Below are 23,051 nucleotides of genomic sequence, written 5' to 3'. Positions count from 1 at the left end.
AAGCAGCAGAGACAAACCTGTGAAGTATCAGTCACAATTGTTATTTATTGCCCCATCACAGCAGGCACTTTGCTTGGGCTCCCCCAGATCTTCCTCATGGCCGGTTACCATTTTTCAGAACCTGTGTACAGGTTATAGAGGCTATATGTTCCTTCTGTCCCTGCTTCCCCACAATGAGTTAGTCCTCTGTTTTTAAGAATCTTTTCCAAATCTCTTAGCCACATCCCCTGTACCCCCACCCCCCACCTGTAACAGACCATTTAATCGGTGTATGTTCTGGTTCTACCTAGCCTTGAAAACCTGGGTCCTTGGGCAAATAACTTCCCTCTCCTTGGGGAGCAGTTTGATTTTTTTTTTTTTTTTTAAACCGTTCTATTTATCTATTAATAGAACAAAAAAGTTGAACTAGGTTATTCTGAATTTCTTCTAGTACTGGTATTATCTATTTAATAACTCTTTTTTAAAATTTATTGCCTTGATTATGGTCTCCCCCCACCCCCAATTCTATTCATTTCCCAGATTGTAGGGGATCCTATTGTTTAGACAAAGGAAATGAGGACATCTAATGATTTTGCTAAAAGGTCACCTAAGAAAGCTAGTAAGGAAGAGTGGCAGAAAAGAGCTAGAATGTTTTTCATAAAATCTATACCAATGAGAAATCTTTGTTTTTTGAACATTTACTATGTGCTATGCAATGTTCTGGGCATATTACATATATTATCACTAATCTTTATAACAGCTCTTTAAGGCAGATGCTATCGTCTCAATGATTTTTTTTTTTAAAGAACCATTACATTTGTACACAATGGACATAAGAACAATAGTCAAATGACACAGAGAATTATAAGTTTCGAAGTAAAATTGCCCCAACTCTTCTCCATCTCCAGACTAACTCCTAAGAGCTAACTTAGGGTTTCCTACATGTGCTTCCCAGTGCTGTGAATGTACATGGCTAGAATTGCTGGATGAAGAATATACAGACTGTTAGTGCTGATAAATGGGGCCAGAACATTCTCCTAAAAGGTTGTACTAATTACATTTCTACTGACACCAGAAATCCTTCTTGACAATCCTATTTCCCTCTGTGGCTTCTGTCTTGCAATCTGGTCAATACTGGGGGTCAGTAAACCTTTAAATCTAGATCAACCACACAGGTAGAAAATGTATCTTATTTTAATCTTTAAAATTTTTGGTGAACATTCTTTTGTAGATATATGGCCAAATGAATTTTCGTGAAATACCTCCCTGTATACGGTTTTGTTTCTCTTGTTATTCATCTTTATTTTCCTGATTCATGTAAGCTCTTCCTACATGGAACATTAAGCTCTTTGCTGTCAAGTGTTAGAAATGTTTTCAGGTTTGTTCCACCTTTCGTGTATTTTTGAAATACTTTTAAACAGATGTCCTAAACAGTGTTTAATGATTTTAAAAAAAGTATTCCCTTGACCAAAACTGTAAGAAAATTCCAAACAAGATTTTGTATTTTTGTTACTTTTTATGTTTGCATCTCTGATTTATTTGAAGTAACTTTTAGGTGTTTTTATACAAGGAATAAAGTTTGAATCCAATTGCAATTCTTCTAATATCCACTCCCATTGAAAACTAAGTAATTTTTGGGGCGCCTGGGTGGCGCAGTCGGTTAAGCGTCCGACTTCAGCCAGGTCACGATCTCGCGGTCCGTGAGTTCGAGCCCCGCGTCAGGCTCTGGGCCGATGGCTCGGAGCCTGGAGCCTGTTTCCGATTCTGTGTCTCCCTCTCTCTCTGCCCCTCCCCCGTTCATGCTCTGTCTCTCTCTGTCCCAAAAATAAATAAAAATTTAAAAAAAAAAAAAAAAAAAAAAAAAAAAGAAAACTAAGTAATTTTTGTAACATTATGCATTTAGTCTTTTTCCCAGACTTAAAAATTGCTGTTATGATATCCTAAATATTACATATTTTGGACAATTTTTGAACTCCTAATACCAAAACTATGTTTTATATTCTTTGAGTCAGTACTAAATTCTTTTTAACTTTAAAAAGCTTTTATTTTTGAATAAAATTAGTCCCACTCATTCATACCTTCTTTTGTACGTGTTTTTTTTCTGGCTTATATCACATTTTAATCAAAAAATGATAACTGTGTTTTACACTTGTGATGGTCTTTAGAATTAATATTTTAATTTCTCCTATGCGTTAGTAATCATATGCATTTCTTTTATTGCATTTAGGTTTTTCTTCTGTCGGGTTTTGCTTTTGTTTTGGGGGGCGTTTTATTGTTTGAAAGCACAGGAGTTGTATTCGTCAGATATTGGAATTGATCTTATGGTAACTTCACAAAAAGAATTCCAACGTTTTCCCCACTTTAAAGATGACAACGCTGAAGCAGCTACAAGAAATTCAGTAACTACTCAAGGTTGCCCATGTCAAAGACTAGGACTAGGACTTTTACCCACTTACCTTGATTAGAGAAGTAGAGACTGGAATATTTGCTCCAGAATAAGACCCTGGATAATGATCCCTTGAATTTATAATTTTTTTTCATGGTTAACTTAATTTTATGCATAATCACTATTCAGTTATAAAAGGCGTATTTCAAACAATGCCCATAATGCCATCTTTTTTCCTTCTCCGTGTCCCTTCTCATGGAGGGAGGAGACTAGAACCCATGCAGCTTTCAAAACTTGATGAAGTTTATAGCATCCTGGTAGTCAAACTAGAGTTCAAAACCAGAGATGATGCTAATCGAGCCAAGGCCTCTGTCTGTGATTCCAGGTAGTCTTCTCCTAGGAATTAGCTAGAGTCTTTCCTCAGAGGAATATGACAAGTTTTTCCACAGAGAGAGTCAACATATTTTGGTTGAAACTTCACCCTGTCAGAGAGGCTGCTTTGCTACCATTAATGCTTTTAAGCAAGGATGAGATAATCACAATAATTATCTTCCATTAGCAAAATGATCTGGCACCAGATTCTTCCTCCGGTTCTCGCAGCCTCCCTTCTGGAGTGAAGAGCATTTAAAATGGGCTTCAAGAACATTGTCTTGGAAAGTAATCGGAAGTTTAAAAATGAGCGGAAAGAGGGTGAATTAGTCAAAGAATCTGGTGAGGGCCCAAGATCAGAAAAATCTGATAATTTGGGCTAATATAATTTAGGTTTACCTTCCAAAAGATTCACTGCAGAACAGCCTTCCAATTAATATGCTTGCATCATAGCGTGAATAAGGCACAAAACATTTCAACACCCCAATTCAGCATTTATCCATCTAATCCATTTCCCCTTAAGGACAATAAATAAGGCTTATAAAATTATACTGATTGCTTTAATTCACGGTTCAATACAAACTTAGAGAATCTATTTCTATGGGAAATTGAAAAGGCATTCACAACCTTTTGGCTAGGTCTTTCCCTCCTTTACCCAGATCCAATTAGACACTAAAATTCAAAGAATTTTTCTATTTAGTGGCTTTTTATTTCTTAATTGCCACTTATACCACATCACAGCCATAGTCATAATCATCATTGTTCTCTATTTCATTATTTTTTAGTGTGTTATAATGCCGTTTGTGTTCTTTGAGGTTGTTGCAAAGAAAATCAGAGCTCGTGCTTGCCCAGAGAGCATTTATAACAAAAGGGGAAAGTACATTATCACGGATCTAGAAATTCTCAGTAAATGCAAATGATGCACATCCTAAAATAGTCGATTGTGACCCTGACACGCTAAAGAAATCCTAGTGGAAGGGGCAGCAGGTTTATTGGACCCTCCCCAGACCATATGTTCCATGAGTGCAGGGGGCCACGTCTTTGTTTACCACCATAGGTGTACCACTGAATGCAATGTCTAGCATGTGGGCTTGCTCCATGGCTTTGGTCGTTGAGGTTAATCATCTTGTTCCCAAACTTTTTATTTCTTAAATTCTTATTTAAATTCCAGTTAACATTGTTGTATTAATTTCAGGTATACAATAGTGATTTCAGACTTCCGTTCAGCACCCAGCGCTCATCACAACAAGTGTACTTCTTAGTCCCTATCACCTATTTCACCTATCCCCTGATGCCCCTCCCCTCTGATAGCCATCCTTTCTCCTCTATAGTTAAGACTCTGTCTTGGTTTTCCTCTTTTTTTTTTTTTTCCCCCCTTTGCTCATTTGTTTTGTTTCTTATATTGCACATATGAGTGAAATCCTATGGTGTTGGTCTTTCTCTGACTTACTTCGCTCAGCATAAACCTCTCTTTGCTGCACGTTAAAATTTCCTGGGATCTTTAAAAACTTCTGTCTGGCTCCCATTCCCAGTCGTTTTGAGTTGACTGGTATTGGGTAATTCATTCTCAAATGAATTTTTTAAAGGTTTCTCAAGTGATTTTAATATTCACTGACTTTTGAGAATCACAGCTAATGCAATGAAGAGAACTCTAACTTACATGCTCTAACTTTGCTAGCTTGTGTTCTCATTAAGCAATCAGGTTTGCTAACATTTACTTAGCACCTGTTTTGTATGAGGCAGTCTACATGGCTGTAGGGAATATGGATGACCTAAGACATGGCTCTAGGAATTTCTTTTTGATGTGGGAGACAAAATACAAACGGTTAATGCCAAATAATACAAGGTGACGATAAAAGATCTATTGTAGAATATAATTGGTATGACTTACAGGGCTTATAGGAACAAGAGAACTTTCCTTCTCAAGTTGTCAGGCAGGGCTCCACAGAGGAAGGGAATTTTAAGCTGAGTCTTGAGCAAAGTGTATGAAAAGAAAAGATAGTCTGGGGGAGAGGACAATTCAAAGTAAGAGCACCCCAAGAATCCAAGAAGTGATGTAATCTCAGAAAAGGTAGTTTTAAAACCCTGCTCAATAGGTCTCATTTTGGGTAGCTTGCTGAGGGTCATTGGAAGGTTTCCAGAGTTAGGTCAGTGTCCATAACAACTGATGTGGTATCTCTCATAGAGTGAAGATACTTAATTGGGAACTATCATTCAGATCCAGGCTGGAAAGTCTTAACTGAGTGTTAATAAAGCAGTGAAGAAAGGAAGGGTTCAACAGAGTGAAGGAAACAAGCCATTTCTTGCAGAAGGAAAGGTGTAAACAAGGGGAGAATGATTGGGATGAGGTCCAGGGCTATGGAAACAGATTTTCTTGGTGGGAAAGAAATGGGGGTGGGGTGACTCCAACTCGGGTAGCTAATAATTTAGCTTTTCTCTGCCTTTCCAGATGGCCTTTAACTGTCAGGCAATGTTTAATCCAAGGGTCAATGTGGTTTAATTATTGCCTTCGTTAAAATCTTGATGACCTGCTATTTATTTTTAATAAGGTTGTCCTTCATTATGTTTCTTACTTAAATGTCAAGGCAGTGAGGAAAGGAAGGGAATCTTGCCTTAGTTCTCTTTTCTGTCACTACCGTGAACCAGATGTGATTGAAACCCTGTTCATTGTCCACCGCTTTTGACAATCTATTCCTGGGGAAAAGACACTAATTCCAGTAGTTTAAAGCCCCAGCTTAGTAAAGAATAAACTGAAAAGAGTCAGAAAAATGGAGGCAGGGCTATTGCCAGGGTCTGCTAATTTGGGTACTTGCCTTCAGGGCACCCTGACTTTATAAACAGATGGGAAGAAAGAGGTGGATTAGCTAATTAGTACTGAAAAAGATAGTCTTCATGTATATAAAGTTCAGTAAACATCTTGTTCTCCCTATTAAAAAAAACAAAACACGAGACTGCTTCTTCTGCTTTACTCTTAGGCAGACCTTCAGGAAGATTTTTCTTTCATGCTTGTGGATTTCATTAGTATGGCAGATAATGGGGAGAGACGATGATTGTGAACTGGAGGGAGACGTGATAGAGTGCCTGCCAACAGAGATCTCCTTAGTCCCGTTAGGATGAGTGAGTTGGGAAGTAGGGCTTGGGGTTTTCACAATACAGTGGGATCAACAAATTTTGTATAAAGCACTATAGGATAATTACTTAGGATAAATAGGATTAAAATTAGGTTTCATGGTGTTGTGTTTTGTATTTTAACAGTCCTTGAGGAACTAAAATTTTTTTGCTTGTGGGCGGTACAAAACTGGGCCATGGGCCTCCATTAGGGAGATAGATCTATAGTGTTTCCTTCGGTGTAGTAAAAGGCTCTTCATTTGAGACACTTCCTGGGGCTGAGAAAAGAAAGAAAACAATTGTCCGGAGGTAAAGAACACTTTCCCTTTGCTCTCTGAATTGCTCATTGCCTTTCATTTCCCTAACAGGATAGGAAGGGTTCCTTCATGATTTTTGTTGGTGGACGTACATGTGAGAATGATCTCTTTAGCCTAGAAGGTCAACCAAAAACAGTTGAATTGTAATCAGGGTCAATTGAGTATGGACTAAAAACAGCTAACAGTCTCTGAATGTTTCCATATGCCTTGTTCTAAATGCTATACGTGGTGTTAACTAACTTCCCCTCAAGCCCCTATGAAGTCATATTATTGTACCGGTTTGACAGATGAGGAACCTGAGGCACAAAGACATGAAATTACTTGCCAAGGTCATAAAGCTAATGAATGGCAGGGCTTGAATTGGAACCCATGTATTCTAGCTCCATATCCCATAGTCTTAATTACAGTGCCTTATCTCACTCCCTGTATACTGAATACTGACATGTACCAATAATTTTCCATAACTTATGGCATTTATGTCAGTCAAGGTAAACCAGGTGGATGCTGCAATAACAGATCACTCTCGGATCTTTGTTGTTTAACACAACAGAGGTTTATTTCTACAGTGATACCACTTTCCACATGGCAGAAAATTCTGCACATGATCTCTGAAGAGCCAGGCTGATGAATGTCTTACCATCTTGTATCTTCACCTTCTGAACATGCAGCTTCCTCCGCCTCTGCAGCAGAGTAAGACACCGAGAATATCACATGAAATTTTCACTTCCTCTGCGCAGAAGTGATGCCTGTCACTTCTCATGCTTTCCACAACTACTTTTTCCTACCTAATTGAATAGGGGCTGGGAAATGGAGAGAAGCAAAAGGCTGTTTGTGCATTAGTTCTCTGCCATAACACTTTGTAATAGTCAGTGTATCGCCATATAAAATAGCTTGTTCAACCTTTACAACCCTTTCAAAAAGATAAAGTAGGCATTTTTAGCTCTATTTTACTGGTGAGGATACCAATAAGGGTAGAGGAGGTATAGTCATCTGCCCAAAAAGAAATACTAAACACCAGAAGGAGCAGGACCTCTGGTTTAAAATAAATTTTGGTTTAAAAGTGTCTTCCATTGCTAACTTGTGGCAAATTACTTAACCTCTTTGGACCTCACTTTACTATAATCACCATAGCAAGAAGACTTAGCCCTAACTCAGAGATCTGTCAAAAATATTAGGAGGTACATAAAGTGCTTTGCCTTGTGCTTGACTCCTAGAATAGGTTCAACTAAATGATAGCCAACCTTGACATTTTTCTCAAGGTTGCATATCTTGTCGGGCAGAATTGGAGGAACATTCAGGGTTCTAGGCTTTGAGTAGAGGACTCTCCTTTACTGTCACTCTCTGTGCCATATGTAAAAAGATCACCTAAAGGAAACATGAAACAGTATCTGCATAGGGCAGACCTGAGACTTTCATACATGAAACAATGGGAGAAGAATACACAAATGATCGTATGAAATAAGGTAAGAAGGTCACCACTATGGTGATTTAGAAGGACTATGTGGCTTGCAATATTAAAGGAAGAATTGCAGAGGAGTTCAGGTTAACCCCACTTTGCTCTGTCTTAGGTTCTGTTTGTCCTCTAGAGCATGGTGTTACCTCAGCCCCATCCTCCCATTTCCTATCCAATCTCCCAATCATTACACCGAAATGCCTACCATTGGTTACTTTCTATATGATGATTCCACAAGCCTACATCTTTTTGCTGAGCTCCTGACCCATGTAGGTCTATTTGAGTATTCTGCCTAACTGTCCCACAGATAGATTGAAGTTACTGTCTTCAAGCCTGAGCCGCTCCTCATCCTTGCTTATAAGCACTCATTTTGTTCTCCTAGCAGTCTCTGATTTGTACAACTATCCTTTCAGAGGTCAAGCTGGAACTACAGAAGTCCCATTTGGGTTCTTCCCTGCATGTATTCACTATATCACCAAATTTTGCAAATCCTACTTCTTCTTTAATGTATTTTCCCGTTATTTATCCTCTCTATTTCCCCGCTTGGTGAAGCAACTCACCAGATCTGTGCTTATCTTCTAACTAGATGGCCTCTTTCCATTCTGGCCACACTTGAGTTCATTTTCAGAACCCAGCCAGAAGGAACTTTCTAAAATGCAAACCTGATGGTAACTCTCCTTCATTTAAGTCCTTCAATAGCTCCCCACAGGGTTTTGGATAACAACAAGCACTTTCTCTTGATCATTTGAGTGTTTATCAGTCCCTGACTATCCCCAGCCTCATCTCTGGGCATACCCACGTGTTCAGCATTTACTCCAGCTAGATCAAAGCACTTGTAGTTTCCTGAACCCAGTGGACTCTCTCATCCTGCAGTAACTTCACACCCAATAATTTTTGTCTCAAATGTCCCTTTTCCATGTCTCTAGTTCCTACTTCAAAACTAGCCAGCGGCTCAGTTGGTTAAGCGTCTGACTCTTGGTTTTGGCTCAGGTCATGATCTCATGGTTCATGGGTTCAAGCCCTGCATCTGGTTCTGTGCTGGCAGCACAGAGCCTGCTTGGAATTCCCTCTCCCTCTCTCTCTGCTCCTGCCCTCCATCTGTCTCTCAAATGAACTTAAAAAAACTTAGCCCACAAAATAATCCCTGGTTTACATTTCTCCTCTAGGCTCCTATAGCACCCACTTATGTCCCATACTAGAATTGTTGGTATGTTCATCTCTTTCTCCCATTGACCACCAGACAGGTTCTGCCTCCTCTAGTAAAGAGTATAAGAGGCACACCCAGATTTCCTTAGAATTACAAAAATACCAAGGGAATAATGGAGGACAAAAAGATTGTGTCTACAGTTTTGCTGGAGAACTAGAATGTCATTTAGCATTTAGGTTACAATAACTCAATGTTCAGTAGCTGCTGTTGTGAATTAATTTTTTTGGATGGCCTTGTTTGTCACTCAGCTACAGCTCTTTGTTTTTCTTTCTTACCCGTCTCTTCTTTAGTCTGCTGGCAACTCGATATCATGGCTTTGGCTTAGTCCAAGCTTACATTAGGTTGTGGTTTCCAATGTCTCGTGGCTTCTGATTCATATATTTTCATGGTGTAGGTCTCTAATTTTACTTCCATTCATTGAATACATGTGTCTCTTACATTAAAAGTCCCTTTTATTGGGTTTGAGTATTACTGTCAAATATTGAGTATCCCTGTGGGATACCAGACAACTGCAGAGATTCCTTTGGTTTAATTAGCTAGTAGGCAAGGTGGTGAGGTTCTATGGTATAAACCACAACCACATATACATAAATCTCCCTCAGCTTGAGGCTGCAGGCATGGCAGGGTTCTAAGATGAGTCAGAATTGGGTATTTTGAGGTAATGAAGGACGCCGTGTCCTAACTGATTAGAAACGTAACTGGTGTATAATGGAAGATGAATAAATGAATTAATACAGAAGAATAATAGCTCTTGGGTGAAGGAGAGGAGGAGAAGAAGACGTTACTAATTGGTGGAGAGAGGGGCAATTATAAGCCAAACCATGTGTCTAATATCCTTAACAAGGATTTCAAAGTTACTCAATGTACATAGCTCTGTGCTAGTAGGCATCTTTGAAATGGTTTTGATTAGTTGATAGAACATTTTGATAGTTCCTGGGCAGCAGCCTATGTAAGACTAATCTTGTCCTCCCTGATTCATTAATTTAGAAAACTTGTCTCAATACCTATATGGCCTATAATGAGTGCATAATTTGGGTTAGATAGGCTCTATATCTGAGGAATATGGTGTTAGCAGCCTAATATTAAACTAACAATTTCATTATTCTGAGTCTTCCAATTCTTGAATGAGTAGCTTGAATCACTTAGTCATTCTATACACAGTGTCAGTCTGAGGAAGGGAAAGGGGAGTTGATTGACAGGAGTGGGGTTGGGGGCTATTGCTTCAGACGGGAATGGCTTATGACACAGCTAATGGGCGTCAATTTGGGGATGTCTGAGACTTTAAGGTCTTTTAAAAAAAGATTGACATAATTGGACAATTGAGGCAATTAGCTGAGTCTTTGGGTTAAAAATAATTTCTCTGCCTCAGATTTTAGACCTTTTAGATAAAAACATTTTTTTTTTCTGACTACATAAAGTGAATAATGGACAAGGTTGCCCACAAGATGAAGAATTAACTGAGTTCTAACCGGAAACCTTGTGAACCACTGTTACTTGGTTTTAGAATGCACTGCACAAGTCTTGTCTGTATCATCCAGGTACTTGGAACCTATAGGAGTATAATAGGGATTCCCTTCAGTTTTCTGAAAGCTTGGCCCCATTGATGCATTTTGTACGAGGAACATGGCAGATTTGTTGATGAGAGGTCTCCTGAGAGACCCCAGACTTTGAGTTCTGTCTGTGATGGCACTGAGGACTGCAAGTAGAGAAGGTGGGTTTCTCCATGAACAAGTACTCCAGGAATCTTCTAGAAAGGAACAGTGTGTTGTAGGGAAGAAGAGAATTAGGAATTTGGTAGAAAACAGTGATAAATCTGACCTCATTAAGGTCTTGAGAAAGTCAATCAATCTGGGCTTTTTTTCTTTGTAAAAGAGGTCTGGATTAGAGGGCCTGATAGGGAGACTTTTTTCCAGATGCTAGTATCTAACTTAAGTCAGCATAACGGTTTGTTCTTGGTTGATACAGACAATGTCCCTATCCCCAGAACATGCCTATACCACCATCTATTTCTTTTCTACATTTGCTTTCATGGGAGTTTCGTTTTTGTGACAGGGCAAGAGTTTTGGTGGAAGGGAAGGCAGATTAAAGGAATAGGGACTGGGTCTCTCAGACAGGCTTTGACTTCCCATGGAATAAAGCATTAAAGAAGAAAGCTGTTGATACTTATGGGCTGAATTATGTCTCCCTGCCCTCCTTAATTCTTAGGCTGATGTTCCAACCTCTGGTATCTCAAAATGTAACTATAGTAAGCCTTTAAAGGAACAACTAAGTTAAAATGAGGCCATTAGCATGAGATTCTAAGCCAATATTGCTGGTATTCTTACAAGAAGTGGAAAAGGCAGCAGGGGTGCACCTACATAGAAGACCAGGTGTGTATACATTGAGAAGCACACCATCTACAAGCAAAGGATAGAAGCGTGAGAAGAAAACAAACCTGTTAATACTTTAATCTTGCACTCCTAGCCTCCAGAACTGAGAAAATAAATTTCTATTGTTGAAGCCCAGTTCATGGTATTTGGTTATAGCAACCTGAGCAAACTAATTTGCTATTGAAGAGAGTTGATATGATGCTCTTGGATTGGCAAAGTAGGTATGAATGAGGCATAGAGTAGAGAGGAAAGCCATAATTCCTGATGCCTGTAGCACTTGAAGCCCTAAAGGCTGGAATGTGGAGGCTTCTAGAGACATTACCTAACTGGACATTGGCTTTTTTATTATTGTCAGTGATGATAGCTCCTCATCTCCTGGAGTTTTGTAGCAAGCAGCCAATGTGGACAAGTGGGAGCCACAACAGGAGTAGAAAAATGAAGCAGGGGGTGGTAAAGAAGTATATAGTTCTAAAGCACCTGGTGGCCTTTTATGTGGAGTGCTTCTTTCTCAACAGGGTGTTGGCTTCTAAACCAATAGGTGTTTGGTCACTTAAGTATTACAAATAATCCATATTCTATCATTTATTACATTTCCCGAACATGCAGCCCATATTTGGAAAAGCTTGCATGATCTCTTAAGATATATCACCTCTTGGTTATGAAGGTTTCCCCAAGTCCAAATAAAAAAACTTATAAATGATTGATCTTCAAACTATCATAATCTCTTCACATAGCATAATTGTTCTGCACTTAAACCAAATCTCCTATGCTTTAATGATCTTTTCACCCCCTTTAATTTATAAGCAAAATTGATTCTTCAGATCAATATTCCTGGGGGGACAAGAATCTGGGCTACTGGTGGAGTCTGAGTGGGCCTGTCTGAATGTTAATTGCTGCCTCCAATGTCTTCTGGAGCTGGGATGCCACTCACACTTTCATAGCCACACTCTGGCTACATGTCAAAATCTATAGCAAGGCACCAGAGTCATTTTTCTGCAAAGCCCCAAATAAAAGGAGATTAATCACATTTGTCTCCCTTACTACCTTTACAAGAGAGTGTTTTTGTCTTAAAAATCTGCCTGTTGACTTAACTTTGAAGGCCACAGAGTATGGTAAATGATGATGGCAAAGTTTGAAGAGACCTGTAAAAATGCTCTGTGCTTTGGGCTCTCTCTACTCAGTATCAATTATCCCCAACTCAGGTCCTTATTAGCAAAGCAAATTGGGAAATGGAGGCAAATAATCGAGACCAGTAGCAGTAGCACCTGAGAACTTGTTAGAAATTCAAGTCCTTGGGCCTCATCCCAGACCTCATGAGTCTGCAAGTGGGAGAAGGGCTGGGCGATCTGTGTTTTAACAACACATGATTGTTAAACACGACATGTTAACAACGACATGATTCTCACTTAGTTTAAGACCACTGCTCCAGTCAATTCAGCTGTGAAAATTATTTTCTTGACATTTTTGAGGAAAAATAGTTCCCGTTCTTCTTGTTCGTAAATTTGACCTACACTTAAAGTAGTAAGATCATCATGGGCTCTGTGCTGACAGCTTGAAGCCTGGAGCCTGCTTTGGATTCTGTGTCTCCTTCGCTTTCTGCCCCTCCCCGCTATGCCGTGTCTCTCTGTCTCAAAAATAAGCATTACATTTTTTAAAAATTATAACCCACCTCCTTAACAGGATCTAAGAAACCGATCACCCTAGTGCTTCATCTCCCTCCCTTCTAGTGTTCAAAAGAACCCAGAATGTGCACCACGTAAGTTCAGCAATCAAGTCCATTTTCATGTGCGATTTTTGTTTCACTTTTATTTGAGCTCTGCAATGCTTATCAAGGTTGAACAACTTAAAGACTTTCCATAAATGCTAGTAGTTGAAGTGGTTGTATGCACCAGGCACTACGCTAACCTCTTTGCAAACCCTGTTTCATTAGAACACAACCGACCTATTTTATAGGTGAGGAAACAGAAGTCCTGGGGAAGTTAAATAACTTTGCCAACGGGCAGAGTTGTAGTACTCATAAGGACACTCTCCAGTACCTCTACTTGGCATAAGGGGTCCATACTTGTTGATGGAATTAGAGGGAGCTACCAGGTTTGGGTGAGAGGGATGTTAGCCATGTTTGTCTATTTTGTATCTGAAAATAGACACATGATGTCTTTGGCATGTTATACTTAAACTTTACACCTCCTTTGTTTCTCTATGAGATATACTGGCTTGGCAACAAGAGATCCATAGTCTCCTGCCTGATATTTTTGGTAAAGAAGGCACGCAGATAACCAAGGTTGAAATTTTAGTGTCTGATTTCAGGGGAAAACAAAATAAAACTGTGACCCTTAGTTCCAGGGCTTGGATTTGTGACAGGTCTTCATTAATAATAATCATTAGGTAAACTAGTTAACTCAGGTCAACTGGTACATGTCTGTACTTTATCAAGGGGTGAGAGAGTGACTTTAAATATTTTTATTTCAGCTTTTCCTTACTTGTGTAGGAATAATAAACAATTGCTGGATTGCATGCATAATGAGGACTCTGAGAGGATTAATTGGCTTTGGGATTGGGGCATGAACATTTGAACAAAAGTTCATGTGCAAGGCTACCAGGTGGATGGGGCATGACTTGTATGTATCAATGGAGCTCTAATAGACCCTATGATCCATTGTATCTTGTACAGTAATTCTCCATAGAATGATACAATTTTCTTAACAAGAAAATACCTCCATTTAGGAGGCAAGGTCTTTCTACTTTCTTATTTCCATTTTTTTCCCCCTCCATGTTGATATGGTCCTGAAAGAACTCTTCCAAATCCTGGATGGCAGGTACCTTGGAGAATAACAGGGAACAAGGCTGAGTGTTGGAGGAAACTCTGGAGGAGGGAGCAGCTTCTAAGTCCATTTCTGCACTGTTGAGTTTCGGAACTAGGGAAAAGTACTTAAAACCTCCTTGGACCTTAATTTCCTCATCTGATAGAAGATGGAACTAGATATTGTCCAGGACTAGGTTATCTGTTAAGAGGGATATATCCAATTCTTGAGATTGACATTTGAAAAAGCCAAAGACTTTGTCACTGTCAAGATTCATCATGATGAAATGGATTTTTGTCTGATCTAGGGTAACCTTCCTCATCATTTGTTGAGTAGAGTCCTTCTGTACTGCTAGCTTATTAGCTGTCTTAGTGGGAAAAGGTAGCAGGAGTTCACTTAAACAGGTTACTGAAATTTTGGCTTTCAATGTAGTTATTTTCACATGCATAGGTTTGTAAGCATAATCCTATTTTGTCCCCTTTATTTGTTGTATTTGTCAGCCTTTTCTTTTTTCTACAAATTGCCCACTTACGTCCTTTGCTTGTGGCTTTTTCCTCTTGAATTCTCTATTTTCTTGGCATTTTGTAAGAATTCTAGGTATATTAAGGGAACTATGCCTCTGTCTTACATCTGTGTTCCATTTCCCCCACATATAGGATACTGGTTTTTCATATCTTTCCGGATGCATACACTTTAACTTTGAATTTTCCAAAAATTCTTCAGTATTTTAAAATACCAGTTTCTGTGATTTCATTCTTAGTCTCCCTCAACCCTCCATTGTACAATTAATAGCCTTTATTTTTCTTTTGCAGTATTTGTTATGTAGTTCTTAAACTTAAGACTTTAATCCACATAAAATTTTAAATTTAAGATGGAAGTCCATTTTTTTCTTTTTCTGAATGAAGAAAGCTTCTCTGTTCTATTTGAATATCTAATTGTTTAGATTTCTTAATCTGGCAAAGCAAGTTAGCCTTCAATGCTTATTTTTTGTACCTTGTCTATTTACACATATTCCTCCTTCCATATTCTTCTCCTGATTGGAATTGAATTTCACTGCATACTGATTTGGGGAGAAATTACATTTCTAATAGATTGAAACTTCCATATATAAGCACAATATGCCATGTCTTATTTATTTTAATATTCTTTTTCTTCATGTTCTTCAGTTTTACTCCTACAGTTTCTATGCCTTTCTTTTAAAATCTGTTCCTAAGTGTTTATTGGCTTTGTTTTTATTATAAATACTTTTACTTTTCTGGTTACTTATTCCTAGAATAAAGCTACTGATTTTTGTTTTTTTTTGGTTTTTTTTTTTGTACTTATCTGGCATCCATCCATCCTACCAAACTTTTTTTGTATGATGAGGTTTGATTTTTTTTTTTCACTAGCATCTTGTGAGTTTTCCATCTGTAAAAATCATATAGACTTTATCTTTTATCTTTCAATGGCCATATGTTATTTAATTTTCTCCCCCTATTGCATTTACTGAAACCGCCAAGTAAATTTTGAGTAATAATAGTGATTGTGGATTTCTTTCTAGTTACTTTTAACTGAAATAACTTTTTTTGTTGTGTGTGCTATTTTTGGTTGGTTTTTAATGAATTATGTCATTTGTAATCACAGTCTACTTAATTTTTATTAGGCGTGCCTGAATTTTATAAAATGTTTTTTCAGAATCCGTAGGTATAACTAATTTTTTCCACTTTTATTTTTGATGTGGCCTATGTTAATACACTTCCTAATATTGAATCACTATTGCATCCCTGGAATAAATTCAGCTTCTTCATAATGTACTGTTTCATGTATTGTCAGACTGTTTTATAAAGTTGTGTTTAGAATATTTATTATATTCATAAGTAAGACTGCTGCATAGTTTTCTTATGCTAGCTTTTTGACTTCTGATCATCAAGTTTTTCTGATTTCAAAACTGAATTAGAGAGGCTTCCATTTTTTTCTATGTAGAACAGTTTCTGATTTTCTAAAGATAAGGTTCCTAATTTTCTAATCTTTTCTATGATTATTGACAGGTTCTCACTTTTTTTGTTCTTACTAAATTTCAGTAGTTTGACCAAGAAATAACCCGCTTTCTCTAGGACTCCCAAGTTTGCTGCCTCAGAGGTTTTTTAAACAAGTTTTTATTTAAATTTCAGCTAGTTAACATACAGTGCACTATTATTTTCATGTGTAGAATTTAGTGATTCGTTACTTACACACCACCAGGGTTTCAAGTAGAATTTCTTTCCTCTGTATCTCTGCTTGAAACCTTACTGTTGAGTCTACATGTCTTTATTTTTGCTCCTTTTTCCATGATTAGGAATACAAAAGGCTTTTTTCTAATGTATTAGGTTTTTAAAGATTTAGGTTTGGGTCTATTTATCTAATTTTGTTTCATATTTCATAAATTTCAGCTTTTACTTATTTTTTCTTTTTGAGTCCACTATTCCCTCTCTCCCTAAATTTCTTAAGATAGACTCTTAGTTCCAGTTTTGTTTTTCTTTAATTATGAAGGATTTCAAGATTACACGTTTTATCCTCATAGTTTTCATTGTAGTCTATAAGGTTTATTTTGAATTAATTTATAGAAAGAGTTTGATGTCTTTTAATTTTAGCCAGAGCTATATGGGTATCTAACTTTTTTTTTCCTAGAAGAAGCAGCTACAATATTTTTGTCACTTAAAATTTTTTTCTCACTTTTTCCTTTTCTGAGAGAGACGTGAGTGGGAGGGAGGGATGGGGTAGGCAGTTGGGGGGAGGGGAGGCAGGCGGAGAATCTTAAGCAGCCTTCATGCCCAGTGTAGAGTCTGGCAAGGCGCTTCATCTCATGACTGTGAGATCATGACCTAAGATGAAACCCAGAGTCCGATGCTTAACCCACTGAGTCACCCAGGTGCTCCTTTTCCTCGGTTTTATTGCTTTATGATCAGAGAATATGGCATAAAAAGATCTATAAATTTTAATGTTTTCTTTGTGGACAACTACTTGATTGCTTCTTATAAACCTTATGAGAACTTAAAAATTCTCGAAGATATGTCTCTTTGTATTTAATTTCTCTATATTTTTACTTCTATTTAAGTTTCTCACTACAATTGTACACTTTATCAAATTTTTCCTGATTTTCTAATTATTTTGCTTCTGTATTTAACCAATATTACTTATACAGTTTATTTAAGAACATTTTGCTTTAAAGCTGTGCCTTTTATTACTTATATTGACTTTATCTTGTTCAATGTTTTTAGTCATTGGAACCAAGTTGTTTGCTATTTCTTTTTTTTTTTTTTTTTTTTTTTTTTTTTTTTTTTTTTTTTTTTTTTTTGCCATTAGACTGTTTGCACTGGACTGATATCCCTTTGCCCATTTCTTATCAAACGCTTTGTCACTTTATTTTATGTTACTTCCAAAGAGCCTATAGTTAGGATCCACTTTTAATCCAATCTGACAGCTTTTAAAAATAAGATCATTGAATATATCTCCATTTAAATTTAACTTCTATGCTTGGTTTTTGTGTTTCAGACCTACGTTTCTGAACTTGGACATTATCAGTATTTTGGGCCAGATAATTCTTGGTTGTGAAGGCTGTCCTTGTGCATTGTAGGATGTCTAGCAGAATATCTGGCTTCTAGCTACTAGATGCCAGTAGCATTGATGCTCTGGTTGTGACAACAAAAAAAGTCTCCAGTTGTTGACAAATGCCTTCGGTGGTAGGAGTATGTCTACCACCACCTGCCCCAGTTGAGATCTGCTTTAGACCTTTAAGTATTTCCATTGTCTTACTCCAGACACAGTAATTCTGCATATTAGTTGTTCTGGATATTTGAGGACAATTTCATCTGAGTTTATGCACTTAGGATGACCAACCTTCTGGACTGAGTAGATTCCTGAGACATGAAGGATATGTCCATCTGGGACAATTTGTCACATTTCAGTGCTCAAATCAGTAAAGTCTTGGTGAAAATCAGGATGAATTAGTCCTCTTGGATGTACCTCTTCAACATTACTTTTGTACAATATGGACTTGACCAAAGAGAACAGTACAGTAATGTCCATTCAGTCACTAACATGGTTCTCATTTTTCAGTTTTCCCAGTCAAGGCCTGTTGGTACAAGCACATTCTGAACTCAGAGTTGTGAACTTATACTAAAACATTCTAGAGCGTTTCCCTTGAGAGGCATACTAACATGATCCTAGAGAGCTATAAGGCTTATTTGTACCCCTTTTGATGTAATCCTATCCATCTATTACAGTATTCTTTACAGTGTATCGTCTACTGTTAATCTTTTCTCAACCTTGAAATCTCTTCTGGACCATTTGTTATTTCAGTCCTTTCTTCCTACCCTGAGTACTTTCCTGATGAGGAATACTTGGTTAAAATACTTCTGAGTTTCTGCTTATCCTTAAATTCATTTTAGTCTGATAGGTGAATAGTAACCTGGGTAGGTATAGAAATCTTGAGTTCCTGTTTCTTTCTGCCATGAGTCCTTTCCTCCCATGGGCCTCAAGCTTGTAGGGTTGCATATGACCAGACTGATGTCAACTTCAATTCCTTGTAGCTTTGTGTTCCTACAATTTTTCTCTTGTCCTTGTTGTATTTCTTAAAATAATAAGTACATATTACTTTTCTATTTATGTTTTCTCTTTACTACTCCTACAAAGGATTTAATTTTGTGGTGGAGAGACCCAAGTATCAAGGGATGGAAAGAAATGTTTCTTCTTCAGCCTAAGGGCAAGTATGCATTTTTCAAAAAATACTTTTGACTGAGTTTAAGGAATTGTCTCTTTATTCATTTGAAAAAAATCCATTTGGCATTTTTTGAGGGTTCTCGGCCTCTGCTCTGCATGTCAGCTGCTCTGGAGTCCCTTCTGAGAGGAAACAGACATGAGTGGGGTGTGGCAGGAAGGGTGTCTTCCCATTGACCACATTCTGACTGTTCTGAAGAACATGAGGGACTCTGTTGTGGTCACGAGCCTCTTTTGGGTCAGAATGCCATCTGGATAGTGTTTTCATGAGAATGTGGCACCTGGGAAAATTATTCAGGAAGTTTGGATCCTGGATGTAGTGCCTGAGACTCCATGTAGTACAGAAGTGATTCCTCTTCTCTATCAAAACAAATTTTAAAAGCACATTTTGTAATCCATTTTCTGAATAAAGTAGAGAGAGGGGGTTGGAAAAGAAGCCAGGCAAAAAACCTTTGAAACCTCTGTGACTTCGGAGCTGGAAATGGAAGGAAAACAAGTTAATTATGGCACTTTGAGAGTATTAGGAGCCATTGAGACTATACAGACGGCTTTTGTTTTATCCTCTGGAGTCCCCTAATTTTGGATGAGTGGCTTTGAAAGTGAGTTCATCATGTAAGGTGTCCCATTCCTATGCTACCTTCACTATGAAGTTCTTAGCAGGAAATGGTTTCTCCCTGCTCTGAATTTTGAGAATGCTCTAGGTCACTCATGAAACTCAAACTCTTTTGGATAGTGAGTCACTTTTGCTCATTATCCTTTTCCTTCTAGGGGGTGGTTTGTTAGGGGCTGTCTGATCAGTGTCTCTATTCTCTTTGTGAGCCCAGTGTCTGAAGCATGATAGGTGTTCAATACTGAGAGAGAGGTGGATAGATGGATGGATGACTAAACGAAAGAAACTTGAATCTTCCTATTTGACTTTTATTTTTTCTTGAGACCAACACCCTTCATCTATCTGGTTAATATTAGTTTTAGGTTTATATTCCATTCTATTGCTATACGCCTTCAAGCCATCCATAGTTTTTCTTCTGCTAATTTAGTTTGGTGCTTATTTAAATCCAGATCAGAAAGATCTTGCATTAAATAAGCCTCCAGGGTGTCAATAAACATCAGGTAGCTATAAAGTATCTTCTAACCATTAATTTGCATTCTTAAAGTTTTCCAATTTCTTCTCCTCTCTTGCTCTTATCCTTCCTAGCCTTGTGTTGTCTTTACCTCCCCTTGACCATCCCTTGATGGCCACCTCATATAAAAATGAATACACTGTTATTTTGTCTATGGACATATACTGATAGTATGTTCAATTTCTGTTGTGAATTTCCTAGGTATGGTTTTTTGTTAAGATTAAAGATATTCTTCCCCTAGTGAGGAAAACATCTTAATAGGATATGGATTTTAATGTGGGCACAGAGACTAAGAGAGAACTGGGATTTTATAAGATTTCACTATATCACAGGGCTTTGAATATACATCTGTGAGTTACAACAGAAAACACTGACTGGAGTATTAGTTCTTAACCCCTTCTTATTTTCAGACTATTTCTAAAAATCCTTTATTCTGACCTACATTTAAAAACAACAAGCATTATTCAAGAGCTAATGATTTTCACTAAGAATATTCCCTTAGTGACAGGACTTAGTTTCTGAGCTTACATTATGAATGGATCTACATATTGATAGGATTCTTCATCAACCTTCAGAGGACAACCAAATGCATAGGGGGTTGGGGGAATCAGGCTCTGTGTCCAACAGGACTTGAGTTACTAGATATGTTTATATTTTCTTTTGGTTAGTGTAACTCCTTTGGTTTAAAGAAAGAAAAAACAGGTTAGACTGGGGCACTGAAAGGAACCTACTGGATTTTCTTTTCCCAACCATAGTATTAGAAGGATGAATGTAGAGTTGTGCCTTAGCACAACTGGATACAAGGTGTAGAAAACAGCACTTGTTTTCTGCTTCTCTTTATTGACGCAAAATATCTTCCACAGGGCTGGACACATGGCCAGTACCTCTGGTGTTCTACATCTCTCGTCTTTGCCTCCACAGAGAGACTAAAAGCTATTCTCGTGGTCTGAATTTAAAAGTCATTGAATAATACTTTAAGTTGACTCATCTTGGATGGAAAAAACCTGGCCTGGATCCAACAGTGGCAACCCCAGCACATTTCAGTAAATCCATGGTGATACCCACATATTTGAATCCCATATTTAAGGTAGGGCAGGGATTGTTTCTGGAACACTGGAGCTGCTGTTCTGGGCAGACTTGAGTATTAGGGTATCTATTTTTCCTGTGAATGATAAAGGGGAGACTTTTGAAAACATAACTTTATACGGAAGAATTTGTAAGGCATGGACATTACTTCTTGGTGGGGGGGGGGGGTTTCCCAACAGTGCGAACTACAGGGAGATTTCCTTTTTTTTCCCTCTGAAGTTGGATGATATCTTTTCCCTTGAACTCTAAAATTATAATATCAGGTATACAAAGTGTGTACACAGTAAACCCTTGCTAACTTGCTTTAGTGCCCTTAGCATCTGAACTCCATAATCCCATTGTAATTGTGTAAGGGGACCTCAACATTCACGGCACATGGTTTGTGGCTTCTTATATCTATTAAGTCATTCTGTGTATAAGATTTGTGATCAAGGAAATGAGAGGTGAGGGGGTGAAGGGGATGTCAGGCTTGGATTCTTGAAGACCTTACATACCCTGACAGAAAAGATCCCATAACTCAGGATGGGCCTGATCCTTCTTGTGTATTTAACCAGGTGTTTCTCCAACGGTCTATAAAATAGTGCTCAAGATTTTTTATTTAAAAATTAAAAAAAAATGTTTATTTTTGAGAGCAGAGAGAGTGCGAGTGGGGGAGGGGGAGAGAGAGAGAGGGAGACAGAATCTGAAGCAGGCTCCAGGTTCTGAGCTGTCAGTGCAGAGCCTGACATGGGGCTTGAACCCACGAACTGTGAGATCATGACCTGAGCCAAAGCTGGATGCTTAACTGACTGAGCTACCCAGCTGCCCCAAGATTTTTTGCTTTTAAACTTTTCGCTAGGTCCAAGAAAGCAAATCAACATTTTCCAATAATGGTGATACTTGGTGCATTTTGTTTGAAATGGGATTGGGAAAGTGTTCATGTGAGGTGAGAGTATCCTAGCTTGTCACAATGCCTGGAAATCATGTCAAGGGAATGGATGTTGAAAAAAGTAGACTGTTCTGTATTAAAGAAGCAAACCTTTATTATGTTATGCCCGTAAAGCTTACAGGTGTTTATTCACTTAAAATATCTTTTTGGCACTAACTTGAATGAATCCTTGTGAGGAAACTGGGAATCTATACTGCTGTCCTTTGTCATAGCCTCTTGGCATCAGAAAGGCTTTCATGTTCATCTGGTTCAATGTTTCTTGGACTTCAATGTGCATCAGAATAATCTGAGTAATTCATGGATGTAGACTCCTTGTGCCATCCCAGACATCCTGGTGCAAGTGGTTGGTGATGAAAGGCAGCAAGGAATATGTGTGTGTGTGTGTGTGTGTGTGTGTGTGTGTGTGTGCGCGCGCGCGCGCGCGCGTTTGGGTTTTTTTTTGTTTTTTGTTTTTTTGTTTTGACAATGATATCACATACTCTGAAGAGGACAACCTGAAACAATACTGTGAGAAATGCTGGCTCTGTCTTCCTCCTAAAGAATGGTGCTTTCTGTCAGTGGCTGTGTACCCTTACCATCTGAGTGACCACCTGGCAGGGATTTATGGAGAAGATTTAAAGATAAGAAGTAAAGATGAACTACAGTGAACTCTTTTGAGTCCTGAGTTCTGTTTTGATCTTTTGTACAACATAAATGACTAATGGTTATCCAAACTGTCTTGGAATATTTCTAGTGAAATGATGCTGACTACATTATAAAATAGTCTTGTTTTATGACTAGGTGACTCTAGTCATTCTGATTTAAACCAAAATTCCCTCCACATGGACCCTCATCCTACTCTCTATAGTGGAGCAAATCTGTTTTGTCTGCATTGTGGCCTCTGAGATATTGAAAGGCATTCATCCCATCTCATTTAGGGTTTTATAAGGTGAGCTTTGCTAGTAGATTTAGTCATTCTATGACCTGGTTTCCAGGTTTTGACCCCCACTCCCATTCTTCTAGACTTACTTTAATTTGTATTCAAATGAGCATTTAACTAAATAATTATGGTCCACTACTGGGGAAAACTAGGAGCTGGATTTTGAGGGATGGTATACTTGAGCGAGGAGGGAACGGAGACAGGTTATAGTCCTTGCTCCCCTCAAACTGGAGAACATACTTTTCCTGACTGTATTTAAAATGGTATTTGCTTG

The sequence above is a fragment of the Neofelis nebulosa genome, chromosome 11 (genome assembly GCF_028018385.1).
Source record: "Neofelis nebulosa isolate mNeoNeb1 chromosome 11, mNeoNeb1.pri, whole genome shotgun sequence".
Classification (NCBI taxonomy): domain Eukaryota; kingdom Metazoa; phylum Chordata; class Mammalia; order Carnivora; family Felidae; genus Neofelis; species Neofelis nebulosa.
This window is presented reverse-complemented; position numbering follows the sequence as displayed.